General features: G+C 42.4%; 1 non-coding gene across 1 annotated transcript; it reads right to left on the bottom strand.

Moving 5' to 3' along the window:
- Nucleotides 1–6,305: 6,305 nt before the first annotated feature.
- LOC120274305 lies at nt 6,306–6,411 on the bottom strand. Its single transcript, XR_005540834.1, has one exon. It is a non-coding gene; the product is annotated as a small nucleolar RNA R71 (small nucleolar RNA).
- Nucleotides 6,412–9,645: the final 3,234 nt, after the last annotated feature.

Genomic DNA, 9,645 nt, shown 5'->3' with positions numbered 1-9,645 from the left:
CGACCGATTTATTATGCTATTAAGACTCTCACAAGTGCTCAAGTGAATTATACAACCAGCAAAAAAGAGTTGTTAGTAGTGGTGTTTGCTTTTGACAAATTCATGCCATACCTCATCTTATCTATGGTCACAGTATTTACTGATCACTCGGCACTCCGTTATCTCCTGAACAAAGCTGACGCAAAACCGAGGTTGATTCATTGGATCCTGCTATTACAAGAGTTTGATATGCAAATAAAAGATAATAGAGGAAACAAAATATAGTTGTGGATCATCTATCGAAAGTTGGAAGATTGTGAGGGACAAGAACCTGCAACCAAAAAAATTAATGATTTCTTTCCTAAAGAGCATTTGTATGTAGTGCAGGCTTCAGAGTTAAAGGACACTCCGTGGTTCATGGATTTTGCAAATTACTTATCAGGGAAAATACTGAAGCAGGGCCTCACGTTTCAATAGAAGAAAAAGTTTTTCAGTGATTTAAAGAACTAGTTTTGGGATGATCCATACTTGTTTTGTATTTGTGCTGACCATGTGGTTCGAAGATGTGTGTCTAGGGAAGAAGGTTGGAGTATTCTTGCACATTGTCACTGGGCCAATTAGGGACACTATGCTTCAAGTAGAACTACTGAGAAAGTTTTAGCTGTTGATTTTTACTGGCCGACCCTATTTCAAGATCCTCATCAGTTTGTTCTTCTATGTGATAGATGTCAAAGGGCCAGGAATCTATCGCGAAGGGATGAAATGCCTCAAAACCCGATGCAATTTCGCAAGGTGCTTGATGTGTGGGGCATCGACTTCATGGGACCATTTCCAAAGTCCAATGGTAACCAATATATCCTGGTGGCAGTTGACTATGTCTCTAAATGGGTGGAAGCTTAAGCTCTTCCAACTAATGATGCTAGAATAGTGGTGAAATTTTTGAAGAGGTTATTTACTCGATTAGGGACCCCACAAATTATCATTAATGATCGAGGGACCTATTTTTACAACACACAACTTTGGAAAGTGGTGAGGTGCTATGGAGTGCATCATCGCCTTGTTACGCCTTACCACCCGCAAACAAGTGGCCAAGTGGAAGTCACGAATAGGGAACTTAAGAGAATCTTGGCAAAGCCTATAGAACAAGGCAAGCAGAATTGGTCAAAATGATTGGATGGCATGCTATAGGCTCATAGAACGGCGTACAAGACTCCAATAGGGACCGCCCCTTATAACTTGGTGTATGGGAAATCATGTCATTTGCCTGTGGATCTAGAGCATGAAGCCTATTGCACCATTAAGGCTATGAATTTTGACTTGAGCAAGGCAGGGGAATAAAGAATGCTTCATCTCAATGAGTTAGATGAGTGGAGGATGAAAGCCTACGAGAATGCAAGGATATATAAGGAAAGAATTCGGAAATGGCATGACAAGCATATCAAGAATCCAAAAGAGTTCAAGGTCAGCTACCAAGTGTTACCATTCAATTCTCACCTACGGTTATTTCTAGTGAAGCTCAAGCCAGACGGTTTGGGCCTTATATGATAACCGAAGTTTATCTTATGGTGCAATTGAAATTACCCATCCAGAGAAGGGTACATTTAAGGTGAACGGACATACACTAAAACCATACTTTGGAGGAGAGGTTAGTAACGATAATAAGAAAGTTTTCTTTCTCCGTGAACCCCCGTGAGGTAAGACAAGGTACATCAAGCTAAGTGACGTAAAACAAGCACTTCTTGGGAAGCAACCGAAGTCTTTACTATTTTCTAGTGTTTAGTTTAGTGTTTGCATGAATAAGGCTTTAAGTGTTGGTGTGTTGATGTGTAGATGCTATTACAGAAATTTTCTTATGGTTTATTTCGTGTTGTCATGTACTTAAATGTGTTTGGCAATGTTTATGGTCGTTTGAGCATGATGTGCATGTTTCTCTAGTATATTTTGCATCATAAAGGCAGGCTCTAAGTGTATTTACATGTAAAGGAATTTTTTGTAAAGGCTGCAGATTTTTCTAAGTCATCCAAAGAAAACATATGGTTGTATGGAATTTCCACACGCCCGTGGATCTCTACTGTAAGCTCATCCCGAGAGTTCACAAGGGTGTGGAGTCCCCCTGTGAGAGACCTTGTGACGGTCACACGCCCGTGGGTAATTTCCGCACGGACGTGTCAATCTGCAGAGACTTAGAAATTTTTTCTGAGAAAACACAGGGGCGTGGACTCGCCCCTGTGGATGACCCTGTGATAACCACTCAGGAGTGGATAATTTCCACACGCCCATGTGGATCTTTGCAGAACAGCTCTCCTTCATCCCGAGAATACACAGGGGTGTGTGGGTGCTCCTATGAACTGGCCAAGTAAATGTCCACACCCAAGGGGAATTTCTGCACGGTCATGTGAAACACTTATAGTTTTTCTCGGGTTGGACATAGGATACACAGGGGCATGCATCTGCCACTGTGGGTCTGGCACATGGACGTGTGGAATTTCCACATGCCGTGTGGTTGCGTTCAGAAGCATTGAGTATTTTTCGAGAGAGAAAATAGGGGTGTGTGTCTGCCCTTGTGGGTATCTCTTGTGGAATCACACGGGCGTGGGTAAATTCTACACGCCCGTATGGATGTGCAGAATTCCAAGGGACGCGGGTTTTCTTTAAATTCATTTCATTCTTCTTCTTTCTCACACTCCCAATCACTCAGAGAACACTCCTAACCCCTTTCCCGACCTCGCATCGTTGATTTAGAGAGGTTTACTTGAGTTTTTCGGCCTGAATTAAAGTTTCTAATTTCATCTGGTTAGAATGATGAATGTTGATTTGTTTCTACAATTAGATGGGTTATGCATGCTTAGAAAGAGTTAGAAACAATTTTTAAGATATATTGTTTGGAGTTTTAGCATGTGGCCGTGCGGTTTTCACACCAAGTGGATCCACACGGGCGTGTGGAATTTTCACACGATCGTGTGGATTTCTACAGTGTTACTTTGTGAGTTTCTTTGATCAAATCATTTTTCAATTTTTGCAGATATAGCACCCCGATCGAAGAAACAAGCTCACAAGCGACCACGTGAGCCATCCCCTGAGCCAGAGGATATGGGATTCACTATTCCCGTGCACAGGTCTGATTTAAGAGGTTATCAAAAATTATGTTTGGACAGTCTCGGTTTTTGGATTTAGATGTACTAAGAGAGGTACAAGGAGGCGGTGAACTAGCTGCTGAGATCGAGGAGCTGTTGGCCGTAGGAAGCTGGAGGAGGCTATTATCGATTTGAGAGCCAACTATCCACGCATTGAAACTCGAGCTTCTAGCATCTTTTCAGTTCGACCAGTCATATTCCAGATTTGATAGTGTTGACACCATACAATTCTGAGCATTTGGATAATATTATAGTATGAGTATTATATAGTTTTTGATAATGATTGGATTGTATGATGAGGCTTTTACTGACACGGAGGAGTACGGGCACCTACCGACTGATTGTCCTAGCAACTTAACTCCTCAGAGCGCGTACACAATGTTGTGTGAACAGGGTCAGCACGAGCCAGGAGTGTCTAAGGCCACGTGCTATATACACTCAGTACTCAGTAGATTAGTGAGTGGCCGAGGTGAGAGCACAGGTGTGTTAAGTCAGTACAATCTACTTTACTTATTCTCGATGATCCAGAGAGTGGTGATTCATCTAGGACATATCGTGGGTGATTATCTTCGTCATCAGGGCCAGTATGCTAGTGTTGGTGTTCTTTTCTCAGGCCCCTACATCACCAGACTAATCATGGGGATGGGATTATTAGATGATATCACGGTCAGGGGGGCCGAGAAGGCTATTATACCCACTCTACTTGGTATAGTGATAAGTGCTTGTGCGATAAGAATGCGAAGTATTCTTTCCTCATGTTGAGCATTACTTTTATCAGGTTTTAGCACTAATACTTGTGCATTTGTGTTACTTTCATGCATATAGGGTTATGAAGCCGAATGTTAAAGGAAGAAGCCAATGTAGATCGTGAACGCAGACAATTGTAGAAAATCTTGAGAATAATCAAACGTGAAGACATAAGTCGGGTTCAAGATGCGAGAATGTGTGCCAACCTCCTTGTATTAAAGCTAGCACAATGTTTTGGAGGGGAAAAAAGGCAGTCACATTCGAGTATCCCGATTTGTGCATTGATGGCAAGAGCTTTACCAATGAGGCCTTTTATTGAATAAGCAAAATGATCTATGACATAAACATGTGCCCGTTTACGTTACCTCGATGAAAACATGCATTCAGAAGTGTTTCTAGCCGGTACTATAGCAAGGCACTGTTATTGTAGCAAATACTGTTCACAGCAAGCTGAGAAACTGAATTTCAAGGGCACCCACAGGGGCATGTGGATACCCAATTCCAGCCCTTTAAAAGCTGATTTTCAGCCCGATTTCAGGATTCTTTTCTCCATCTTTTCCCCAACTTTCAAGAGGGTGGAAGTTAGGGTTTTGAGAGGTATTGGCAAGGGTTTTGGAGATGTTCTATGGCTTTGACATCGCTCTCTACTTGGAAGAAGATTATTGCGGGAGCTTTCATTGGCACCGATCCGGCGAGGTGTGCCCTAGGCCGGACAAGGGGATCATTGGAGGAGCGAGACCACTCCACAAGACCATCGACACGACTACCAATATGGTTTTTCTATAGATTACTTGCTTTTACATTCGATTTCATTGTTGATTGTAACTAGCTCCATGGAGAGCTAAACCCCCTTGTGGGTACTTGGATTTGTGAACCCTTGGATGTATTTGTTTCATTAAACCATTTATTATGCTTTCTTTAATTGATGTTTAAATTGAGTTCCAATCTTGAATGTTTGATTGATTGAATGCTCCCTTAGAGTGACACCAGGTTTGAGAGTTCACCTTGGTAACCCTTGTGAGTGAGTGACACACCACGAGAGTTAGACAAATCTAGATTGGAGAGCATTCAGAGGGTGAGTCGAGAGGTAGCAGAGCGTCCCCTTTCCCCTTTAACATGATTTATCCTACCTCCATTTCCTTGAGTTCTTTACAATCATAGTAGAGTGAACGGACTAAGGGATGACCTTCTGCTGGGGCTTAGTTGGAAAGGTAACAGAGTGAAGCGTTGAAGTGATTTTAGCACCTAGGGGTTAACTGTGACTAGGGATCTCTCACCTAGAACAAAGGGTTAGATTTACATATAGGAAAAGGGTTTATCACTTGGAATCCTTAAAACTCCATGCAATTCTATACAAGTGCGTGGTGTTGAGATTGTTCGATTTCTCCACTTGGACAGCGTATAGAGTTAGTCACGGTTGACCTTAGATTTGGGACCGTGTATTGAAGGATTTCCATGGCTCATTAATGCATTAATTAGGAAGCATAATAGTTGGTTTTGCACTTGAAACGATTGTCCTAGGCGGAACAATATCTGAGTACCCCATTTATATCGATTGCCGTATCTCTCAATTTTATTGTGCCTCTCATTCTTATTTCTTTTATCTCTTTTTATATAAATCTCATTCATCATACCATCGATTTATTCTCATCATAGTTAGATAGCAATCGTTGTGTTTCTATTCACTATTCCCTGTGGATACGATACCCACTCACCTGGGATTTATTACTTCGACACCCGTGTACATGCGCTTTACATGCATATTCAGTCATGTCAAGTTTTCGGCACCGTTGCCGAGGAGTAGGCGTTTAGAGATACTTTGCACTTTGTTATCTTAGTCATTCATTCATTCATTTCATTTCGCATTTTCTTATTCTATCATCTTCTAATTTTTCTATTCTTTTTGGTTACATCTCCAGGTTATGACCCGAGGGAACCCTTCACAAATTGTTGAAGGAGATCCTAAACTTGAATGTATACTCAGAAGAAGGGGAAAAGAACCTGTGGAAGAACCGTCCAATCTAGCTGACGTGGAAGTTGAATGATCTGACAACATGGGTGAACAGAATGAACAACAACGAACATTATTTGATTATGCCAGCCTGTCAGTAATTGGGACATAATCTAGCATTGTGCAACCCCCAATTATAGCTCCGAACTTTGAGCTGAAGTCGACATTCATCCAAATGATTCAGTAGTCAATGCAGTTTAATGGTTTAGCTAATAAGGATCCAAACAACCATATAGAGAACTTCTTGGAAGTTTGTGATATGCTGAAGATTAACGGTGTATCGAATGATGCTATTAGATTAAGGGTTGTCCCATTCTCTTTCAAGGAAAGAGCCAAGCAGTGGCTTTATTCCTTGCCAAAAGCATCCATCACGATTTGGAATGAGACGGTCAAAGCTTTCCTTGCAAGATACTTTCCTCAGGGGAAGTCGGGGAAGCTTTGAAATGAGATATCATCATTTGTGCAGATAGAATTAGAATCATTGTTTCAAACATGGGAGAGCTTCAAGGATCTTTTGTGGAGGTGCCCACAACACGAATTTCCTGAATGGATGATTATTCAGACTTTCTATAATGGGTTGAATCCGAGTATAAGGCAATTGCTAGATGCTGCTACAAGAGGTATAATGGGGAGTTAGACCCCCGAAGAAGCCTGACAGTTAGTGGAAGACATAGACATGAATAGTTATCAGTGGAATACGCGGGAAAGGAAGAAAGTGGCCGGACTCCATTAAATAGATGTAGTCACTTCCTTGGCGGCCCAAGTGGAATCATTGAGTAAGAAGTTAGACCTTCTAACTTCTAAAAGAGTGGTGGTCGTGACTACTTATACCGGATGCGGTGAAGGACATGCCCCCTCTGATTACCTAATAGCCATTGGTGGTACACCCGCCATTGAGCAAGTTGATTATGTGAGTAATGCAATGAGAAACCAAGGCAATCTTTATAGCAATACCTACAATTCTGGTTGGAGGGACCATCCTAATTTCTCATGCAATAATCAAGGGTAACAAAAGGTCATCGCACCACAGGGTTTCAACAACAACAAGCTCCAAACATGGAGAATTGAGTTTCAAGTTTGGAGACCCGGATGACCGATCTAGAGAAGGCCTTGACTCGATTTGTGCAATCATCGAATATATGGTTCCAATCAGTTGATACTACACTTGGCAACCACACCGCGTCATTGCACAATCTAGAAAATCAAGTAGGGCAAATTGCGAAGTCTCTATTGGAGAGACTACAAGGAAGCTTGCAGAGTAATACCAAGACCAACCCACGAGAACATATAAAGATGATCTCACTTTGATAAGTGGTCGTGAGGTTGAAGGTAAGTTTCCAAGTGAGAAAACTAATGTTGAAGCACCGGAGGTCATAGAGGTTGAGAAGGGAGCAACCAAGGAGAAGGAGGTGGCACCCCTTACCTTACAAGCCAAGAATCCCTTATCCCTCTAGATTGAAGAAGGACCAAGTGGATGAGCAGTACAAGAAGTTTTTGGGTTTGTTTAGGAAACTACATATAAACATTCCCTTTGTTGATGCATTATCCCAAATGCCTAGGTATGCCATGTTCTTGAAAGATTTGTTGACCAACAAAAGGAAATCGGAGGAGAGTGTCTCCATGATTCTAGATGTATCTTGCTCGGTGGTGTTGCAAAAGAACATGCCGAACAAGAAGAAAGACCCCGGAAGCTTCATCATTCCGTGCAACATTGGTAATATGGGTGAAGAAATGGCATTGGCCAACTCTAGGGCCAGTATCAACATCATGCCATATACTTTCTTCAAGAAGTTAGGCTTGGGAGAGCCTAGGCCCACTCGGATGACATTACAATTAGCGGACCGAACGGTGAGACATCCAAGAGGCATCATTGAAGATGTGCTTGTCAAGGTTGACAAGTATATATTTCCTGTGGACTTCGTGGTGTTGGACGTCGATGAGGATGTAGATGTTCCTTTGATACTTAGGAGGCCATTCTTGCGCACTTCCAAGGCATTGATTGACATGGATGGCAGGGAGTTGAAACTGAGGGTTGGAGATGATAAGCTCACATACCGCCTCGCTGAAGCCATGTGGCATTCTCTTTAATTTGATGATACTCTCTATTTTCTCGACACTACTAATGAGATAATTGATGAATATGTGCAGGAGATGTTCAATCCGGACCCGTACGAAGGGTTGGTAGACCAAGATGAGGTTAATGAAGAAGTAATGGCACTTGGTCTAGAGGAGAAGGTACCATCTACTCTCGGGATCATGAAGAAGATGCTCCGAAAGATGAAGCAGGTGAGGAGACGCCATAGGAAACGCCCAAAGACTGTTAGGGATGTGCGCAAACCGAACAAGTTAGATGAACCTTTGCTAGGCGGTACCAAGTCCGATAACCCCCCTCTACCTTCAAGAGGCTTTGCTCATCATGCTTTTAAGGTATGGGTAAGAGGGCAACATTCATATATGAACCCTGTCAGGTAAGACAAGGTATGTCAAGCTTAGTGACGTTAAACAAGCGCTTCTTGGGAGGCAACCTAAGTTTTTTATTGTTTCTCCTAGTTCTTAGATTAGAGTTTGCATGAATGAGCATGAGTGTTGGTGTCTTGATTGTTAAATGCTTTTGCTGTGATTTTTCTTGTGGATTTTTTATGTCATCGTGTGCTTTATTGTGTTTTGGCGGAGAATCTTGGTCGTTTGAGCTTATTTTTGGTGTTTTCTCTGTGTAAAGTTGCTTTGTAAGGCAGGCTTTGAGTTATTTATATGTTCAGGAATTTTCTGTAGTGCCTACAGTGTTTTCAAAGTGTCCAAAGAAAACACACGCCCGTGTAGAATTTCTGCAGGGGTGTGCATTTTCGCTCAGATCTCATCCAGAGAAGGGCACAAGGGTGTGGACTCGGCCCTGTGAACGACCTTGTGATGGTCCTCGCCCGTGTGGAATTTCCGCACGGGCATGCATTTTCATGCAGAGACTTACAAATTCATCCTGAAAAAACAAAAGGGTGTGGACTCGCTCCTGTGGATGACTCTCCCATAAATGCATGGGTGTGAGAAATTTTCGCACGCCCGTGTAGATCTCTACAGAGATTTTTTCGTCCATCCTGAGAAGACACAGGGGCATGCGTCTGCCCCTATGAACTGCCCAGAAAGCATCTACAGTCGTGCATAATTTTCGCACGGTTGTGTGGAACACTTAGAGTTTTTTCTCGGGTTGGACAGAGGAACCACAGGGGTGTGGAGATGCCCTTGTGGGTCGGGCGCATGGGCGTGGGCATTTTCCACAAGCCTATGTAGTTGTACAGAAACTCTAGAGTCGTGGGTTTTCTTTAAAATCCAATCGAGTTTCTCCACCTTCACACTTTCAACTGCTCACAAAAACACACACACTCACTTGCCTGACCTAGAAACACCATTTTAGGAGAGTTTTTCTCGAATTTTACGGCTGATTTAAGGCTTTGCATCGTGAACTCATCGGTAAACACTTCTCCCTTCTCTTTTTTGTAAAATTCTTGATTTTACTTGTTAGAAGTGGTGGATTTTGCTTCATTTCTACAATTAGAGGGGGAATGCATGCTTAGAAAAAAGTTCGAGTAGTTTTAATGATGTATTTGTGAGTTTTTAGCATGCGCCCATGCATTTTCACGCCCCGTGGATCCACAAGGCGTGTAGAAATTCCACACGACCATGTGGATTTCTGCAGCATTAACCTGTTAGCATTCTTGATCAAATTTCTTTTCAAATCTTCCAGGAATGGCCCCCAGTCAAAGAAGCAAGCTAACAACCGTC

The sequence above is a fragment of the Dioscorea cayenensis genome, chromosome 12 (assembly GCF_009730915.1).
Source record: "Dioscorea cayenensis subsp. rotundata cultivar TDr96_F1 chromosome 12, TDr96_F1_v2_PseudoChromosome.rev07_lg8_w22 25.fasta, whole genome shotgun sequence".
NCBI classification, from domain to species: domain Eukaryota; kingdom Viridiplantae; phylum Streptophyta; class Magnoliopsida; order Dioscoreales; family Dioscoreaceae; genus Dioscorea; species Dioscorea cayenensis.
The sequence above is the reverse complement of the archived record's forward strand: the minus strand, read 5'-3'. Positions and strand labels throughout refer to the sequence as shown.